The sequence below is a fragment of the Typopeltis vanoorti genome, chromosome 22, assembly GCF_054136105.1.
Source record: "Typopeltis vanoorti isolate ZY-2024b chromosome 22, IOZ_Tvanoo_1.0, whole genome shotgun sequence".
NCBI classification, from domain to species: domain Eukaryota; kingdom Metazoa; phylum Arthropoda; class Arachnida; order Uropygi; family Thelyphonidae; genus Typopeltis; species Typopeltis vanoorti.
In genome coordinates, this window is record NC_143570.1 from 58,462,400 (window position 1) to 58,482,428 (window position 20,029).

At 37.7% G+C, this 20,029-nt stretch overlaps 1 protein-coding gene across 2 annotated transcripts in view; it reads left to right on the top strand.

The window, feature by feature from the left end:
• The window catches only part of LOC150094439 (aladin-like), a 401,031-nt gene that overhangs the window by 121,858 nt on the left and 259,144 nt on the right, over positions 1-20,029 (top strand). Inside the window, exon 1 of one of the 2 annotated variants that reach the window (XM_090412343.1) lies at positions 6,210-6,280. The exons of the other annotated variant lie outside the window; for it this stretch is intronic. The gene's annotated coding sequence lies outside the window, so the exon portion shown is untranslated. Of the gene's footprint in view, positions 1-6,209; positions 6,281-20,029 lie in introns of those variants that run through there. 2 annotated transcript variants of the gene reach the window in all.

Here is a 20,029-nt window from a genome sequence, read left to right on the forward strand (position 1 = left end):
GTGCCCAGTTATGGGCACCAGGATTTCTTCGTGATGGGGAGGAAGTGGAGAGGATCCAGAGACGTGTGACCAAGATGACAGCAGATCTGTTGAATGAACCTTATGAGAATAGGTTGAAGATTTGTGGGTTGCAGAAATTGATCGATAGGCGAAGGAGGGGTGATATGACTGAGACATTCAAATTACTGAAGTGTTTCTATAAGATTGATCCAGAAGATATTTTTGAAAATATGACTGGTGGTGGGAGGCTAGGGCCATGAATGGAAGCTGGGCAAGAGCGTGGTTGACAAGGGTGTTAGAGCTAGGTTTTTTACTCGGAGAGTAGTGAATGAGTGGAATAAGCTTCCAGAGTCTGTTGTGGGTGCTACGACCGTGAATGAGTTCAAGGCAAGTTATGGTAGATACTGTGTGAATGTTGAATAGTTGTTCTTGACATGATGTTAGAGCCTCCCTCGATGAATCTGTCGCCTCCTTGGAGTTGCCCGGAACAATAATAATAATAATAATAATAATAATAATAATAATAATAATAATAATAATAATAATAATAATAATAATAATAATAATAATAATAATAATGATAATGATATTGGTTATTGCATGTATAGTGTTCAGATCACTGTTGACACGATTTTCCTGTGTAGTGTTTCTAATTTTGTTAGGTGGCTGTTTGATGTATTTGCATAGACTTTTATTCCGCATCTGAGTAGTGATTCGCAGATACCGTGATATAGGAGTTTTTTTTTATGCTGGATGGAATAATGTCTTTAACTTGGAAGAGTTTTGCTGCGATGATCCGGAGTTTGATGTGTAGGTATTCTGTATGTTTGGTCCATTTATGGTGGGAATCTATATAAAGACCGAGGTAGTTTGCATGTGTTACAGGTTTGATTTCGGAAATTGACAGGTATTTTTGTTGTTAATGCAGCGGTATGTGTGACAATGTATCGTTAGTGATGCGGGCGTATGATTCTTGGGTTGTGTATTATCAACATCTGTGTTTTGGTGCCGTTGATTAGAATTGCGTTTTGGTGGAAGTATGTTGTGATTTCGTTTAGGTCTTGTTATACTTTGCAGAGAGTTTTGTTAATGTCTGTGTGGATTGCTTGTAGTGCAGTGTCATCTGCGTATTGAAATATTTGACTTCTTATGGATATGTTATGAACATCGTTACTGTATATGTTGAATAGGATGGGTGATAATAATAATAATGATAATAATATTAATAATAGTTGCTCTAGACATTTCGAAAGTATTTGGTAATGTTGAACGAGGACCTACTAAGCAAACTGCCATCTTATTTACTGATTTTTACACTCTGCATTTGGATCACCAACTTTTTCTCTGGTCGCTCATTGGTTGTCATCAAGGACAGTTTCCATTCCTCAGATTTCTACACCAATCCAAGAGTGCCCCAGGTTCTGTTCTTTCTCTCAGTCTCTTCTTCTTGTATATAAATCAACTGCTCTCACAGACTTACAATCCAATCCACAGCTTTATAGATCACAGTACACTCCATTCCCCTTTTCATATGCCAAACCTCGTAATGGTCAAGTATTAGAATCCTCACGATTCACCATCGCCGATCGCTAACTGCAATTTCCTAGCTATTTTTCATTAAGGTAAGGACAAGTCTGTAGTCTTGAATACCACGAAAACTGAGTCCATTCTGATCTCCTGCAAGAGGCTTCTCTGATAATAATAATAACAACAACAACAACATGAGAGTTAGACATATGAGTTTAATATTTTTTCCCTCCTACCTCCCCATATGTCACATTAAGTGAAAGAAGAATACGATTTCTCTTTTTTTCCTACCCCTCTCACTGTTCTCTAGTCTTTCCCCCCCTGATCTCGTTCTCACGCAATCTGACTGGCATTAGCCAATGAAAATATATTCTTCGCTGTTCAAACACTTTTCGCGCGTTATAAGAAGTCCAGTGTTTTGATTAATTTTATTAACAAAAACTTGTTTAATTCTTCATCGAAAATATTATTATTTAGATTTTCCTTTTAAACATGGACAAGTCGGAAGAAAAACTTTCTAAATTTAAATTTGATTCTAAATCTGAGGGGAAAATATGTAGTGCATCAGTCAGTAAAGTACGTAAACGAGCCATTGAAAGTGAAGATCTCAATGCCTTCCCTTCCCACTCACAAGAAACCACTTCTGAAACGGGTAGTTCAGATAAAAGAGAAAATGATAACAGTTATGATTCAGATTCAGGTTTAAAGGTTCATCTAAAAAGATGAAAAAATCATATAAGCAAATATTCAAAGAAGAATGGGGGGATCCATTCTTAAGTTCTAAATCATTTCAGGTAAAAATAATGGACACACTGCTTATTGTAAATTTTATAATTATAATTATTATTATTATTATTTCGGGCGACTCCAGGGATTCCTTAGACTCATCGAGGGAGGCCCTAAACATTATGTCCACACAACTATACGACATTCTCACAGTATCTATCATACCTTGCCTTGAACTCGCTCACCTTCATAGCACCCACAACAGACTCTGGCAGCTTATTCCACTCATTTACAACTCTAAAAGTAAAGAACCCAGCTCTAACATCCCTGCTAACCACACTCTTGCCCAGCTTCCATAGGTGTCCCCTAGTTCTCCCACCACCAGTCCTTATCTCAAAAATTTCCTCTGAAGTAATCCTATAGAATCCCTTTAGCAATTTGAATGACTCAATCATATCTCCCCTTTTCCGCCTATCAACCAATTTCTGCAACCCACTAATCTTCAATCTGTTCTCATCTTAGTCACTCGCCTCTGGATCCTCTCCACCTCCTCCCCATCAAGAAGGAACCTAGGTGACCAAATCTGGGCACAGTAGTCGAGATGAGGTATTATCAAGGCTCGGTACAGAGGTACAATAACTTGCTTGTCTCTGCTCGTCGAGGTATTTTTCAACAACCAAGTGAGTTGATGAGCTGATTTAGCTACTTTTGCAATATTCCCCTAAACTTCATCTCCCTATCTACTAACCCTCCCCTGTCCCTGGCCTCATCATTCTCCTGGAGTACAGTTCCACCAATGTGGTATATTGCTGCTAATCTTTTCACCCCAAAATGCATAATCTTACATTCTGTCACATTAAATTGACATCCATTCTCCTTACTCCAGAACTCCAATCTATCCAAGTCATCCTGTAAGATTTTGACATCTTCTGCATTCACTATCGCCCTACCCAACTTTGCATCATCAGCGAACAAATGAATTGTTCCACTTAGATCCTTCCCTATATCGTTAATGAACAGATCAAACAGCAGTGGTTCAAGAACAGAATTCTGCGGCACACCACTAGTCACTGGCCGTCTTTTGGACTCTCCTCCTGAATAAACTACTCTTTGATATCTCTCCATCAACCACCCACCTATCCATCTCACCAACCCTATATCCATTCCCATATGTTGTAGTTTACGGATTAGAATTCCATGTGGTATCCTGTCAAACGCCTTTGCCAGGTCCAGCAGTATCACTGTAAACCCAATGTAAACCCATAATAATATAATCATTAATGGTATCAAATGTCTATTGATTCGTTATGCGAACACTCCGAAACAATAGTAGAATGTACATTAGAAAAGAAGCATACTAGGTATAACGTCGTTGTTTAAATGCTGTTCGAAATATCAGTCGGAAAAACAAATGAAATAGGCAGAAATAAGATAATGTGCATATGAATGATGCAGACATGCCACTTCCGTACCGGGGTGCAATGAACCCGGGTGGTACAATTTGGGGGCGGTATAATCGAACTCGTTCATAAAAATAGGGAATAAATAATGCACTGAACTGTTTGTGTATATTTGTCACCTTCGAATATGAGAGATTTCAGTAAGGGCAGAGTCGCTGGGTTGTTAAATAAATGGTACGAGCTTCAACACAATTCACTTTAATCACTTCTCTCAGCACACTGAATAAACATTCTAGGGGTTTCTTGACTTTTCTTCTTGATGGACCTATGTTTCATTCAGGATTTCTCCATGAGTGTAGGTCACAAAGATGCCTCCAACGATCTCGGTCTTGAACCTCTCTCTTTCATGTTATACCCATAGATTTCACTGGTAGGTGGTCTTCCTGTTTTTCTCTTTATTCTTGGTTGCCAGTTGAATATTCTATATGCCCATCTGTTATCCTTGAATCTGGCTATGTGACCTGCCCATCTCATCCTGCTTTTATATACTACAGTTGCCATATCTTTTATGCCTGATCTTTTTCTTAGTTTCGTGTTTGTAACATGTTCCATTTTGCTGATGTTACAAATCCTAAGTTCTATTGCACGCTGAGTTATTCTTTGAGTATCTTCTTCTTTTCTAGTCGAGTCCTGTTCCATGTTACATTATAAGAGTATGTGTTTATTATATAAAAATAAGGTTTGTTTACTATTTGTGTTTTTTCTTTATTTTAATATACATTACTCTTAACGACCAGTATAATAAAATGATTCGTAACGTGTTATTGTACTTCGGGATCTTTTAATTTTTAATGGAAGAGGGGACACAAAAATGTTGCACTTATGAGATGCAAATCCACGGAACGGACCTGGATGGAGAACACAATCTGCTTTTGTGGCTTATGGATACTCTTCCAACTCTATTGAAACAATTGCTCCCGAGAGTGAAATTGCTAAGAAAATATAGTGTGGACGCACTAAATGACTATCTTATAAAAAGTACTTTGGCTGTAGATTCACGCAATAAAATCTCAAAAAAAAAAAAAAAAAACTGCTTTGATGAAAGGACTCCTTTTGACAAAAGAAAAATTGAAACATTCATCAGATACAGATTTTACTATTTCTGAAGAGTTAATTAATTTAGCAAAACCAGTGTTTTTCTTGTGGGTAGGAACTCCTGTATATATGTAAATAGCATATTAAATAACTGAAAATTTAATATAACATTATTTTAAACATAAAATGAGACTAAAAAGTATACAGTAAATTAATACACATGCGATGTGGTAGTTACAGTGGGGACTTCTGTTATCATGATTGACAACTGCAGCTCTTAGAGTCATAGATGACTACAGTGAGATGAGTTTTTACTTTTTTTTTTCATATTTGTTGAACATATGTTAATTTAGCGGTTTTATATTGAGTTCATCTATGATAATAAGGTTTTAATATCGTAAAATGCCCTAAATAGAGTGAAACGAAAGCAAATAAAAATTTAGTACTTTTTTTTTCAGATCTAGTGCCTTTTTCTACATAAATCAGTACAAAATATTTTTGCTGGGTGGTCACCCTGTTTGTGACTCTCCTACAGATACTTTCATAGTGCTCTGCTGAATCGTTTGCTATTATTCCTCCATTTTTTTTCTCTAAATCATTAGTACAGGAACGACTGTTATCTAATACCCTTTTACAGTCTATGATAAAACTCGCCGTTTTATCATAGTGCGGGAGGCTGCTTTTCATTCCATCTAATTCTATTCTTTAAAACAGCCTCCCACACTCTTCCTCCACTAAGGAATACAACCATCAGTTGCCAAAAAAAATATATACAAACAGATTTCTTCTTTCTTTTTATCCTTTTGCTCATCCACGACATTGATCTGCTATAGGTCTTGTGACCTTTCGCGGAGGGCGCGCCCATCTGTGTGTCAGAAAAAGAAATCTTTCTGATATGCGTGTTCTCACCTGAATCAAATCATCTGCAGTAGCCATTCAATCACCACTCTCTGCTTTTTACATGTATGTATAACAGCTACCATTTACAACTATTTGTACTGTGTTCTCATGTGAACACGTCGAATTAGGGAGACTTACTGTCCACTCAGTGATCTGTACAGATTTCTGGCGTGCTCTAATTTGTTTGAAAACAAGAATAATGCCCTCCTTTCCTAACACACTTTATATGATAGGTTTCTAACCTTTCCGGGATGTAATTCTCTTAAAAAAATAAACAAATAAACTGGCCCAAATAGTCCGAAAATCTATACCAAGAAATTAAGATGAAGGTTGATTGTGTGAGAACAGGGACGTAGAGAGAGAAAGAAAGAAAGCGGGATTTGTATAGGTCCGTGTAATGAATTTCTAAGTGAGGGATAATAAATATGTATTTTTTTGTGAAAAAACAAAGAAAAACACCCCGCCCCCCCAACTTGGAGAAAGCGCTGAATGCATTGCGAGCCATCTTTAAAATATGAATTTCATCGTTGGTATCTATAAGTAGATGTCGCTTCGTGCTGGGGACAGTTTGAATTATTGCATTGCGGATTTTCATTAAGCGGTCTTCATTCTCGTTTAGCATAGCATTGGAGGTAAAATTAAAATTAGAATTGCACGTAATCTTCGCATTTCTTTAAGTGTAGCAGGAAAAATCCACCTTTTCTCCCTGGTTTATTATGTTTTTGATTTTAGTCGATAGTAATCCAGTTGAAATGCTCTTCTCTTTAATAAAGAAGTAATAATGAAGGAAAATTAGTTTCATTAACAATAGACAACTATGATATCTCAATTGTAGATGCCAACGGTACAGCAAATATACCAAATTATTTTTATTTTGTGATTTGTATTGTTGCCTTGCAAGAGTCTATATAACTTGAGATGAAGCATATATTTTCTTGAAAGAAAAAGAGAGCACTTCCATATCACATTCAGATGACATTTCCCATTTTGAAAAAAAGAACTACGTTCAAATGCTATCCGAGACACGAGGAACCTCGCCAACAGTTTTTCACATGAGGTTGATTTAGTCGCATATGAAGCTGGCTACTTACTATCTGTGTACTTGCTACACTCTTCGAATGAGTGCTTTACACTAAAAAAAAAAAAAAATCTCCTGTTTTACAAACTTAAAGTATATGTTTTCTCTCTTTCTCTCTCTCATTTGACTCAAATTCATATTACTATTACTATTATTATGGGCAACTCCAGGGAGTCATTGGACTCATTGAGGGAGGCCCCAAATCACATTCATCACAACTATTTGACATTCATACAGTATCTATCATACCTTGCCTTAAACTCATTCACTGTCACAGCATCCACCACAGACTCAGGGAGCGCATTCCACTCATTCACTACTCTAAAAGTAAAGAACCCAGCTCTAACACCTTTACTAACCACACTTTTGCCCAGTTTCCATGGATGTCCCCTAGTCCTCCCACAACCAGCCCTGTTCTCAAAAATATCTTCTGAATTAATTTTATAGAAACCCTTCAGTAATTTGAATGTCTCAATCATATCTCCCCTCCTCCACCTATCAACCAATTTTTGCAACCCACAAATCCTCAACCTGTTCTCATACGGTTCATTCCACAGACCTGCTATCATCTTGGTCACTCGCCTCTGGATCCTCTCCACCACCTCCCCATCAAGAAGAAACCTAGGTGACCAAATCTGAGCACAGTAGTCTAGATGGGGTCTTATCAAGGCTCGATACAGAGGAACAATAACCTGCTTGTCTCTGCTTGTCATCGTATTCTTCAGCAACCAAGTGATTTGATGAGCTGTTTTGGTCACTTTTGCAATGTGTCCCCTAAATTTCAATTCCTTATCTACCAACACTCCTAAATCTCGTGCCTCATCAATTTCCTGGAGCACGGTTCCACCAATGCAGTAAACTGCCGCCAATCTTTTCACCCCAAAATGCATAACTTTACATTTTGCCACATTAAACTGACATCCATTCTCCTTAGCCCAGACCTCCAATCTATCCAAATCATCCTGCAAAATTTTGACGTCATCTGCATTCACTATTGCCCTACCCAACTTCGCATCATCCGCAAACAAATGAACTGTTCCTCTCAGATCATTTCCTATATCATTTATGAACAAATTAAACAGCAGTGGTCCAAGAACAGATCCTTGTGGCACACCACTAGTCACAGGCCGTCTTGTGGACTCTACTCCCGAGTAAACCACTCTCTGATATCTCTCCGTCAACCACCCTCCTATCCATCTCACCAACCCTATGTCCATTCCCATATGCTGCAATTTACTGAATAGAATTCCATGTGGAATCCTGTCAAAGGCCTTGGCAAGGTCCAGTAGAATCACCGTAAACCCATTACCCTTATCCAGTTCAGCCGTCACTGTGTTATAATACGTGAGCAAGTTACTGAGGCATGACCTACCCTTCACAAAACCATGCTGTCCCCGATACAGTATCCCATTTTCTTCTATCCAATCTTGTATTTTCCTCTTGACCATTTTCTCTAAGACCTTGACAATGATTCCTGATATGCTAATCGGTCGGTAATTTACTACAGCAGTCTTGGAACCACCTTTATGCAGTGGAACTATTTTCCCCTCTTTCCACCCGCTTGGGACTAACCCAGACCCGAGACTCAAATTAAACAAAATGGTCAAGGGTACTGACAATTCTTTAGCTGCTTCTCGTACAACACGAGCTGGTATACCATCCAATCCCACAGATGTATTGACATTGAGGTTATGCAATAGACTACTCACCTCCACTTCATTAACCACAATTCCCGTATAATCTACTGGTACATTCGTTTCTGCAATGTCACCACCTGGATGATATACTTTTGCAAAGTGCTCACTCAGTAACTCAACTATCTCAACTGATTCAGTTACCTCCCTACCATCGGCATTCTTTAAAATCAATCTGCCATGTACAATTTTCCTTTTACTTGCTACATATCTAAAAAACTGTTTAGGATTCTCTTTAGCCTGCATGGCCAATGTTCTTTCGTAATCCTTTTTTGCTTTTCTTACCACACTCGTCACCCTTCTGGCCTGTGCTTTATACCGTTCATGTGCCTGCCGGTCACCCTTCTCCTTAAATTCCCTCCATAGTTGTTTCTTTTTTTGCAACTCAAGCTTAATGGTGTTATTCATCCATTTAACCTCTACTTGATTTATTATTCGGACTCTAGGTATACAGTCAGCCATTGCTTCATGCAAGCACTTCTTAACTACCTCCCATGCACTATCAACTTCTAGTCCTTGCAGTTGTACATGCCATGGCACTGAACCAATCAAACTCCTAAGCTTGTCATACTTTCCAGCCCGATAATTCCACATGTACCCTGTCTTAATTGAAAATTCTACACCTTTAGCCACCTCCCAAGTTAAGACCCTACGATCACTCTCACCGATTGGTGGCAATGTGGTCATATTTGTTACAGCCAAATCCTCAGATGTAATTACTTGGTCAAGCACTCTCTGACCCCTAGTATTTTCCATTACATGCTGTCGCAGATAGTTATCCCTTAATAACTGCATAAAATCCAGTTCCTTCCTCCCGTGTGTCCTCTCCTCACTCCAATCAATGCGACCATAGTTGAAATCTCCCATAATAATCACCCTCCTTCCACCCATTTCTTCTATTTGCTTGTGCATACTGTCACCACCATCTTTTCCATCACCTGGTCTATAGCATCACCCAATTGTATATTTAGTTCTGCTAGCCACAATCTCACACCTATTCTATAATATTCTATAATTAACAGCTGGTTTTTTAAACATATTTAGACATTAGAATGCATAATATATTATTATAAGACAAAATGATGCGTTAACACTTTCGCACATAAATATAGCATAATCCAGCAGTTCATATGTTACATTGTAGAAAACTTAAAAAACAAAATCTTTCAGTAAGATGCATGTATAAATATAAAAAATTAGTAATATACACTGTCTACCAGTAATTGTCTGGACATTTCACATTGCTAAATATACAATTCATACCAGCAGGCGAACCCTATTATCGGGTATTATTATTACGGGCAACTCCTAGGAGTCCTTAGACTCATCGAGGAAGACCTAAACATCATGTCAAGAACTATTCAGCATTTGCACAGTATATATCATACTTTGCTTTGAACTCATTCACAGTCAACCCATAACAAACTATGACAGCTTATTCCACTCATTCACCACTCTCCAAGTAAAAAACCTACTTCTAACACCCTTGCTAACTACACTCTTGCTCAGTTTCCATTGATGGCCCCTAGTTCTCTCACCACCAGACCTGTTCTGAAAATTTTCCTCTGAATTAATCTTGTAAAAACCCCTCAGTAACCTGAATGCCTCAATCATATCACTCCTCTTCTGCCTGTTAGCCAACTTCTGCAACCCACACATCTTTAGCCTGTTCTCATAAGGTACATTCCATAGACCAGCTAACATCTTGGTCACTTGCCTCTAGATCCTCTCTACCTCCTCCCCATCAAGAAGAAACCCTGGTGCCAGATCTGGGCACAGTAGGTCAAGATGGGTCTTTTCAAGGCTTGATAAAGAGGAACAATAACCTGCTTGTCCCTGCTCATCAAAGAACCAATTGGTCTGATGAGGTGATTTAGTCACTTTCACTATGTGCTCCCTAAACTTCAACTCCCTATCTATCAACACTCCCAAATCTCTGGCTTTGTCAATTTCCTGGAGTTCAGTTCCACCAATGTGGTATTCTGCTGCTAATCTTTTCACCCCAAAATGCATAACCTTACACTTTGCTACATTAAACTGACATCCATTCTCCTTAGTCCGTTCTGCCAATCTATCCAAATCATCCTACAAAATTTTGACATCATTATGTGTATTCACTATTGCTCTACCCAACTTTGCATTAAAAAAACCCAAGAGTTGTTAGTCACCAGGGATGGTACTGTTCCACTTGTAATTTATTTCACATTGCATAAATGTATCCACCTTTGGCTTGAATCACCTCTTGTACCTTTTGATGGAGAAATGGAGACAAAGCGGCACCACTGAGTTCAGCGGCAGATTGAAGACTTGCTGTTCTGGACCTCAGTCACGACTCCATTTCATCCTATAGGTGTTCGATGGGGTTGATGTCAGGACTCTGTGCAGGCCAAGGCAGTCATTTATACACCGTCTATCAATAATTATCTGGACACTTCAGCAATTTACAATTGATACCAGCAGGCGAACCCTAATATTGGATATATCCACCCTTGGCTTTGATCACCTCCTGCACCCTTTGATGGAGGAATGGAGACAAGCAGCACCACTAAGTTCAGCAAAGATTAAGGACGTGCTGTTCTGGACCGCAGTCGCCACCCCAATTTGTCATACAGCTGTTCGATGGGGTTGAGGTCAAGACTATGAGGAGGCAAGGACAGTCATTTAACACTCATCTCTTCATGCCATTCCATGACAGCTGCAGCTTTGTGGTACAAGACATTGTCATCTCGATAGGCAGTACCTGATTATCCGGAATATCATCATCGTCAAATTCCTGACATGTCCCCTCAAGGGATGTACAGGATATGATAACACTACATGAAAAATTTACATCATTACAAACTTCCTTATCTACAATTTTTCTCCAAATCAATCCATTACTTACTAAGACTCCAACATTGTTAAATTTTATATATATGTCTTCTAAGGCACTTTTTATGATATCAATCCACCTATATCTTGGTCTTCCTCTGGGTATAGCTTTGAATAGCTTCTTTCTGTAATTCTCATATTCAGTTTTATTTCCCTTTTTATATATGGATACTATGAGAGCTTTACTCCAATCATCTGAAATTCGTTCCTCTTTCTACACCTGAACTATGCATCACAGCCCTGTAAGACTTTTATATCTTCATACTTGAGCATTTCTGGTCGAATATCATCTACTCCAGCTGCCTTTGCACATTTCAGGCTTTTGATGGCTTTTTCTACTTCAAGTATGGATTATGTATTCCTGATTGCATGCCTGGTCACTGTTTTTTACCACTGTGCACTGATTGTTTCGTTTAGCAATATTTCGAAGTAATTACTCCATACTTCAAGGATATCTTTTTCTCCAGTTTTCATGTCACCTTTATCAACTCTAATTCCTTTTACAGCACTCTTTCCTCCATTTCTGGTCTCCTTCAACAACCTCCAGAATATCTTGCTACCTTCTTGATATTTATTTTCTATGTTCTTATCAAAGTCTTCCCATGACTTTTGTTTAGCTAGTTTTACACTATTTAGCATTCTTACATTTGTCTCAGTATTCTCTAAGAGCACAAGCTGACTTATTTGCCAGGAACTTTTGATATGCTTTCTTCTTTTCCTACACTGCCTGTTTAACTTCCTGTTTCCACCATGGAGTTCTGATTTTTCTATGCTTGCAGACAACCTCTCCACATGCCTCTGGCTGAATCAGTCGATGTTTTCTTCAGGGCTTGCCACTGAATCTCCAAGGTTTGGTTCCTGTTCCCGAACGCCTTCATTTTTTCTTGAATAATGTTTGTGTATTTTAGTCGACAGTTCACATCTGAGAGCTGCTCAACTTTTATTCGCTTTAAAACTTTCTTGCATGTTCTTTTTTTCGATATGAAATTCAATTTTATCCTGCTCAAGACTAAATAGTGATCATTATTTAGTCTTGAGCAGGATAAAAAGAGTCTTCATATTCCAGATACCATTGGCATCTGGAATATGAAGGTACTGAACTTCCTTCATGGAACCATGGCCAACAACCATTTGTCTTACTCCAAAATTTATTCAGAAATTAATGCCGGAAATTTGATAAAAGCAATTAACACCTTTGCCATACCTGTTCTGAGATATTCAGCAGGCATTGTTGAATGTCCCAGGTAGAATTGGAGAATTTAGACCAAAAAACTCAAACTAATGCAATGCGCCATGCCCTTAATCCTCGCAGTGACATTGATGGGCTCTACCTATCACGCAAAAAAAGGAGGCAGAGGATTACTACAAGTAAAGCAAATTGTTGAAGAAGAAAAACGAAATCTGAATGATTATCTGTAGAAAACAATGGAGAAATTTCTAATCGAGGTAAGGAAAGTGGGTTTATTTACCCATGGAGACAAAATTGGAGTACAAGACCAAGCAAGTAAAAGTGAGAACCGAAAGACGGAAAAATAAGGCATTGCATGAAAATTATTTTCACAGCATAGAGGACAGCACTGATAGCAACTTGACCTGGCAATGGTTGAGAAATGGAGCACTAAAGAAACAGAGTTGGTAATTTTTGCAGCACAAGAACAGGCCATTAAAACCAATGTTACGAAGGCAAAAATACAAAAAAATTCAAGAAGACATTAAATGCAGATTGTGCAAAGAGAAGGAAGAAACGGTAGACCACATAAGTGGGTGCAGCAAAATTGCACAAACTGAGTACTGTAAAAGGCACAATAATGTGGCTAAGATAATTCTCTGGGATTTATGTAAAAAGTATGGGTTTAAAGTATCTAAAGACTATTGGAAGCATAAAATGGAACCAAAAAGTGGTTGAGAATGAAAAAGCTAAAATACTCTGGGATTTCAAAATCCAGACTGACAAAAGCTTGGAATGTAATACACCCGATATAACAGTGGTCGAAAAAAGTGAAAACAACGGTGTTCAGTTTATTGCAATATCGGAACGAGGAAATAGCCAAATTGCCGAAAATGAAACTGAAAAATAATTGTAAAGTATTGGGAGTTGATTCCACCCCTGATCAGAGATACCATTAAGATCTGTATGATGGAGCTGTATCTCAGAAAAGGAAGGAGACCAGTGGTGTGCCTCAGGGTTCTGTTCTTGGGCCCTAGTGTTTAACTTATTTGTTGATATTTCATGTGGATTGACTCGGGATCTTCAAATGTTTGCCGATGCAAAGCTAGGTAGAATTATCATTCTAGTACTGTTGATGTTAATTCTCTACAGGAAGATTTGAATAGATCATCTGTATATCTGCAGTCATGATCATAGTGCTGGAAAAATTGGTTAGAAATAAAATACAGGATTCGGTTGATGAACATAAGATTCTCTATGGACTGAAATATTCTCTGTATTTCAGCTTGGACAAATAAATTTATTATTATTATAAATTAAATATACCAAGAAATTATATACTTGATTTAATTCTTTATCCAAGTGTAAGGATATGTGCTTTGCATTATGGGATACTAAAGCAAGTGATGTGAAGTCATTAGCTTCTATATACAAGTTGTCCCAGTCCTGAAATTACTTCAGGCACAAACTTTGTTTGCTTTACACTTGGATAAAGGATTAAATCAAGTATATAATTTCTTGGTATATTTAATTTATAGTATAACCAAGTGGAAAAACTTCCAGTTGTTATTTTTTATAATTTTTTATATATATTTATATTCCCTCTATAGTATATTAACTTTTTTTGTCTACCAGCTATGCCTTTGTTAATAATTATACTATATACGTATGAGGTGATTTATTATATAAAATTCTTTTACTAACAATTATTTTTATTTTGACTCGGAGTGTCCCTATATGTTATTATATTTGCACAAAGAGTTCACTCCAATTGGTGCAATGACTTTAACTCACTCTTTCAGAATCCAACTAATCATTGACTCAAAACCAAGTACAAAATAAACACATTTAATAAAACTAAAACAATATATATACACTTCTAGCAATAATACATAACTATAACTACAGATTATATGGATCCAAGGCCTTATTTAAAAATATAAACTTACTCTTAAGACTAAACACTTTTTCCTTCACAATCACAAAAAAAATGTTCATAGTCTTTTTCTCTTTCTGTTAAGGCTCTTTTCCAGAAGTTGTACAGCTCTGTACTTCATTTTCAGGATCCTTTTCATCAATCAATGTAACACACATAAAAGTCTTCTTGACTAAATCTTGTTTCCTTTTAGTAGCAATACTCATCAGATCAGGCATCCTTAATACCTAAAAATCTTCTTAATCAATATATTTTCTAAACATTCACTTTCAGGCATCCTTAATACTTATAGAACTTCCCTATCAATATTTTCTCTAAGAAAAACATTCACTTTAGAATGCAAGCTACAAGTTCTCCTTTCATTCATAATATTAAATGACAGTCTTAACTTTTTCCACTTTAAAAACTTACAGTTTCAAGATTTCCTTTTATTCATTACTTATTCCTCCTTGAAACCTATTATTTCCACCATTCCTTTTTCGGAATACACTATAAAATTTCTTCCGACTGCCACACACAAAAAAATATCAAGTTCCTTCTAACTTGAATATTTACCGGCCAATTTATAAAAACTTAGTTTCAAGACTTCCCTTTTATTCATTACTTATTCCTGCTTGAAACCTATTATTTTCACTATTCCCTTTTCGGAATACATTATGAAAATTCTTTTGACTGCCGCACGCAAAAAATCAAGTTCCTTCCAACTTGAATATTCCTCAGCCAGTGTTCTAAAAACTTTCCGAACGCTCTCTTGTTTACAACTGTAACTTGGATACGCAACGCTTTCCTTGTCAGCTGTCAATCACACATCAAGTTCTCTCCGGGAGCATGCGCACTTCACAAAAGTCAGAAACTACGCACTGCAATAAAATGTCTGACTCGCTGTATCCATTAGCGCTAAGAGAAAGTCTTTCACAAAACACAAAATTCAACATTTTTAAACCACAACAAACTTTCTTATAAGTAACACAAATATTCAGTTTAGTAAGTATATCAATTTTTTTTTTTTTTACTTCTTTACATGTTACTTCTAATATAACATTTTCATAACGAGCACATCACAAGTGCAGACACTGCGTGTATGAAAACAAAAACTAACAAGCATAATTAATACGTAAAAATATTCAGAATTTTTAATATGATTATTTTTACACAGTTACTATCTGTAATTTATTATTATTATTAACATCAGACCCTGGAGTTAGGACTCACTGTAGGAGGTACACACTGTTGCATACAATGTTCATCCAACCATGCCCTAAGCTGATTCACTATGTCTACATTCACAACATGCTCATGCAATGCATTCCACTCACCAACCACTTTCCATGCAAAGAACCTTTTCCTCACTCTTCTGCTCATACCCTTCTTATACAGCTTCCAGCAATGGCCTCTTGTTCTACCCCCCCCTCCCATTCTGTGAAAAATCTCTTCCATGTCAATCTGATAACAACCCCTGACTAGCTTATATGTTTCAATCATACCTCCTCCCCCCTCTTTTCCTCCTATTCACAAGGTTTTGAAACTTGCATTCTCTCAATCTGTCCTCATATTCCACATTCCAAAGATCACTGACCACTTTTGTGAATCTTCTTTGGACTCTTTCAACATATTCTCATCACCATGAAAAAAAAATCTACCCTTTAACAAATCTATGCTGATAACCACAGAGAATATTGCTGAGAATCAATTCATATCTCACCAGTCTCTCTAGTACCTTCATCACAACTCCAGATGTACAGATTGGCCTATAATTTGAAGCTACAGCTTTATCACCACCTTTATACAGTCAAACAATTTTACCATCCTTCCACTCCCTTGGAACCTATGCCGTTGTAAGACTTATTAAACAGGCATGCAAATACTACTGGCAATTCCCTGGAACATTCCCTTAAGAGGCATGGTGATATGTCATCAAATCCTATTTTATTTTCTCAAATATCTCCTGCTCACTCACAATTAAGCCATCCTCTCCTATGTTCTCTACATTTAAGTTCCTCATGATTCCACCCCGATCATGATGAAACATCCTTATAAATTGATCACTGAATACTTCAACAGTGTCTTCTGCCATGGTTTACGTTCTACCATTTTCATCCATTAACATCATCTTACCATGATCATTTTTCTTTCTACTTGCCACATATCTAAAAAAAAACTCTTCTAGGGTTTTCTTTGCCTGATTTGCCAATTTTTGCTCATACTCCACTTTTGTTTTCCTTACTGAGTCACTCTCCTGGCTTGTTCTTTATATTATTATTATTCGTGACACCTCCAAGGAGTCCGAAGACTCATCGCGGGAGGACACCTACAACTGTCTCAACCACTACACCGAACCTCTACTACGAATCATCTCCCTCAACGCCATCTACAGCCCACCTCCACCACTACCATAACTAGTATTTTTTGTCTGTAAATTGCGTGTGTTCTGAAGAGCCGATTTATCTGTATGCGGGATGAAAAACCCGAGTTTCCGGGAGAAAAAACCCTGCTGCCTCCGTATGAGATCGGCTAACTCACCTTCGATTGAAATCGTCCAGATAAAGATTCCTCCCGTCGCGACGAGAATCGAACTTAGGCCTATTCCAATCGAAGGGCGCAATGTGCCGTTGTTCTTCCAATTGCGCTACGGAGGCGCTTGGAAGGCGCTTATACTTTTCATGTAACTGATTTCATGCTTAAGCCCCTCATTCATTCATTGTATACCTACCTTTGGAATACATTCACACATTGATACTGTTATATATTTCTTGTCTAAGTGGTTTTAAGAATTTGAGTAGTAAATACAGATAATGTTACTGCATGGGTCAATGAAGTCTTGAGCAACAGAAGGTCAAAAAGTAGATGTTTCTAAATTAGGCCTTCTCAGACATGCGTGAGCCCATATGCTATCTGGCAGCTGACCAGTGACACCTGTTTTTTGCTGATGTACCCTCAAAATGATGGAGGTTTGGGTCTGTAAGCATGTTTTGCAAGCTCTTGAAGAGTAACTGGAGAATCTGGAACCCCTTCACTTGAAGTGAAACATGGCATTCAACACTTCAGTCCTCCAGTAAGGAGGATAGTGATGTTTCACTAGCAGTGACAGCATATATTACCTAGTGGATCTACACTGTAGTTGGCATATCCTCCAACTAGTATGGTATCTTTTTAGTACTAAAGATTACTGTATCCTAAAGGAAGCTCCAAGACAAGTAACAAATTACAGACCATTCAATATCTCAGGAGTGGTGATTAAAGTATTGTAGAAGCTGGTAGAAGGCAGAATTTGGGAATGGGCAGAGGAATTTGATACCTAGTGGGAGAGGGCTGTAGCATGGTTTTGTAAAGGATAGGGTATGACTTGGTAAGTCGCTCATTTCTTTTCTTTTTTTTTTTAATAATAAAGGGACAGCTGAGTTGAGTTGATTAAAGAAAATGGCTACACTTCAGTAGTGTTGGATTTTGATGAGTCTTGACAGGATATCACATATAACTCTGTTACATGAATCGAAGGAAATAGAGATGGTTATTAGACTGGTGATATGGATAAGAGCATGATTGATGGACAGAGCCAGGAGAAGGCAGGTGACCAGTGGTGTATTTCACGTCTGTACTTGTTTGTTAGAATTTAATTTATACAGCAGGCACATAGAAAATTATTTAAAGGTAAATCCAGTTTTCTGCTGATGATGCAAAACTGCATCATCAGCAATACTCCACAGAGATGATATAGAGATACTGCAGGATGACTTAAACAGACTAGCAGCATATGCAAAGGATAATAGTGTAATGTGTTGGCATGTAAGGTCATGGACTTTTGGATCAAGAGATCACAGGCTGTGTACCACATTGATGGAACTCTGCTGGAAATTGATCGGTCTTAGCAGAGTTCTAGGATTACTAGATTTACTGTTTGGAGTGTAGTGAATGGGTTGCCAGAGGTGGTTGTGAATAAGGAATGAAAGAAGTATGATAGGTATTGCATAAATATTGGCTAGCAGTACCGTTGACAGGGTGTAGCATAGAGGCAGCCTGCCTCATGGCACGGCTTAATAAGGGTACTCGTTCAGCCGTATTGCGGTAAGCGGCGTCGCTACGTTAACAGGAATTGTTAAAGAAGTTTTTCCAAGCTTAAACTGATTAAAAATTATTTGTGAACAGTAATGACCCAAGAAAGATTGGTTGGTCTGGCAACAAGAGATCTGGGGGTGATGATTGATAGAAAAACTGAAATTCAGGGAGCATACTGCAAAGGTGGTGAGGGTAACTCAGAGGACCTGCAGAGATAAAAGAGTTATCATTCCGTTGTATAAGGCCCTGATCAGACCACACTTAGACTATTGTTCTCAGATTTGGTCCCCAGGATTTGAAGGGGATAAATTGACTGTGGAAAGAGTACAGAGGCAGATAACAAAGATGGTTCCAGGACTGTACAATATGAGTTATGAGGATCGACTGAGGGAATGTGGACTGCAGAGTTTGGTGTATAGAAGAAGGAGAGGTGATATGATTGAGACTTTTAAACTGTTGAGAGGCAGTTACAGGGGAAAGTTCTTTCACTTGGTGGAACGGCAGGAAGGAGGCTGGCGCAAGAGGGTGAGGAGTGGTTTCTTTGTATGGAAGGTGGTTGAACCTTGGAATGCATTGCCTGAGAGAATGGTTGGAGTAGGAACAGTCAATGGATTCAAGGAGTGGAATGATAAACTTTGTACTTCCTAAAAACGACCTCCCACGATGAATCTTTTGACTCCATGGAGGCCTGGATAATAATAATAATAATAACTATTGATGGAAGCGGACATAGCTTATAAAATAATTTAGAAGAGCTTATAAACAGTTTTATTGTGCAATATCCCCGTAGACTCTATTGCGTAGAGTAAACATTTAATTAATATTATTATTATTATGTAATCGCAATAATGTTTCTCTTGTAATAAAAACAAAATAGCAATTAGAGATTTTCTTATAATTTTGTCTTATAATCCATCAGAGGCGATATTTAACTGTTTGCCTCAGGGCTCAAGCTAATCTGGCGACAGCTCTGATGGCTAGTATACTACTCTCATGATGCTTGATTTGGCAATGATTGCAGATTCGAAGTGTATAGGGTATAATGCAAATGTTGTTAAAATAGTTCATCAGATTAATGTAATTTTCAAGAAAAGACAGCAGTAATAGCATGATTCTTCTTCATAAAGTTTAATAAAAGCCAAATCTGAAATACATGCAGATCTGGTTGTCTGGATTCCTTGGGAATGAGGAAGTGATGGAGGAACCAGAAGAGAGTGATCATGATTGTGATCACTCTCTTCTGATGTGTGGATAGGCATAAGTGTTCGTCAGACATGTTTGTAATAGATTTCACGGTTTGATATGAACACAGACGATTAAGAAAATAACTATTTATTAACTTAAAAGCTAATATTTCGCTGGTATTATATCCATCATCTTCAGAGCACACAACACAAAGTTTGTTACAAATGCAAAACAACCACAATTCGGTGTAACAGTGGGGCTAGTAAAAGTAATTGCAGCATGCAACACAAGACTCAAGTCCTAATATGGCTCCATCTAGGTTTAAAAAAAAAAAAAAAAATTCAAAGTTTTGAAATAGTAGTCCAAATGATAGTCTTAGAAAGTTTGAAAAAATGA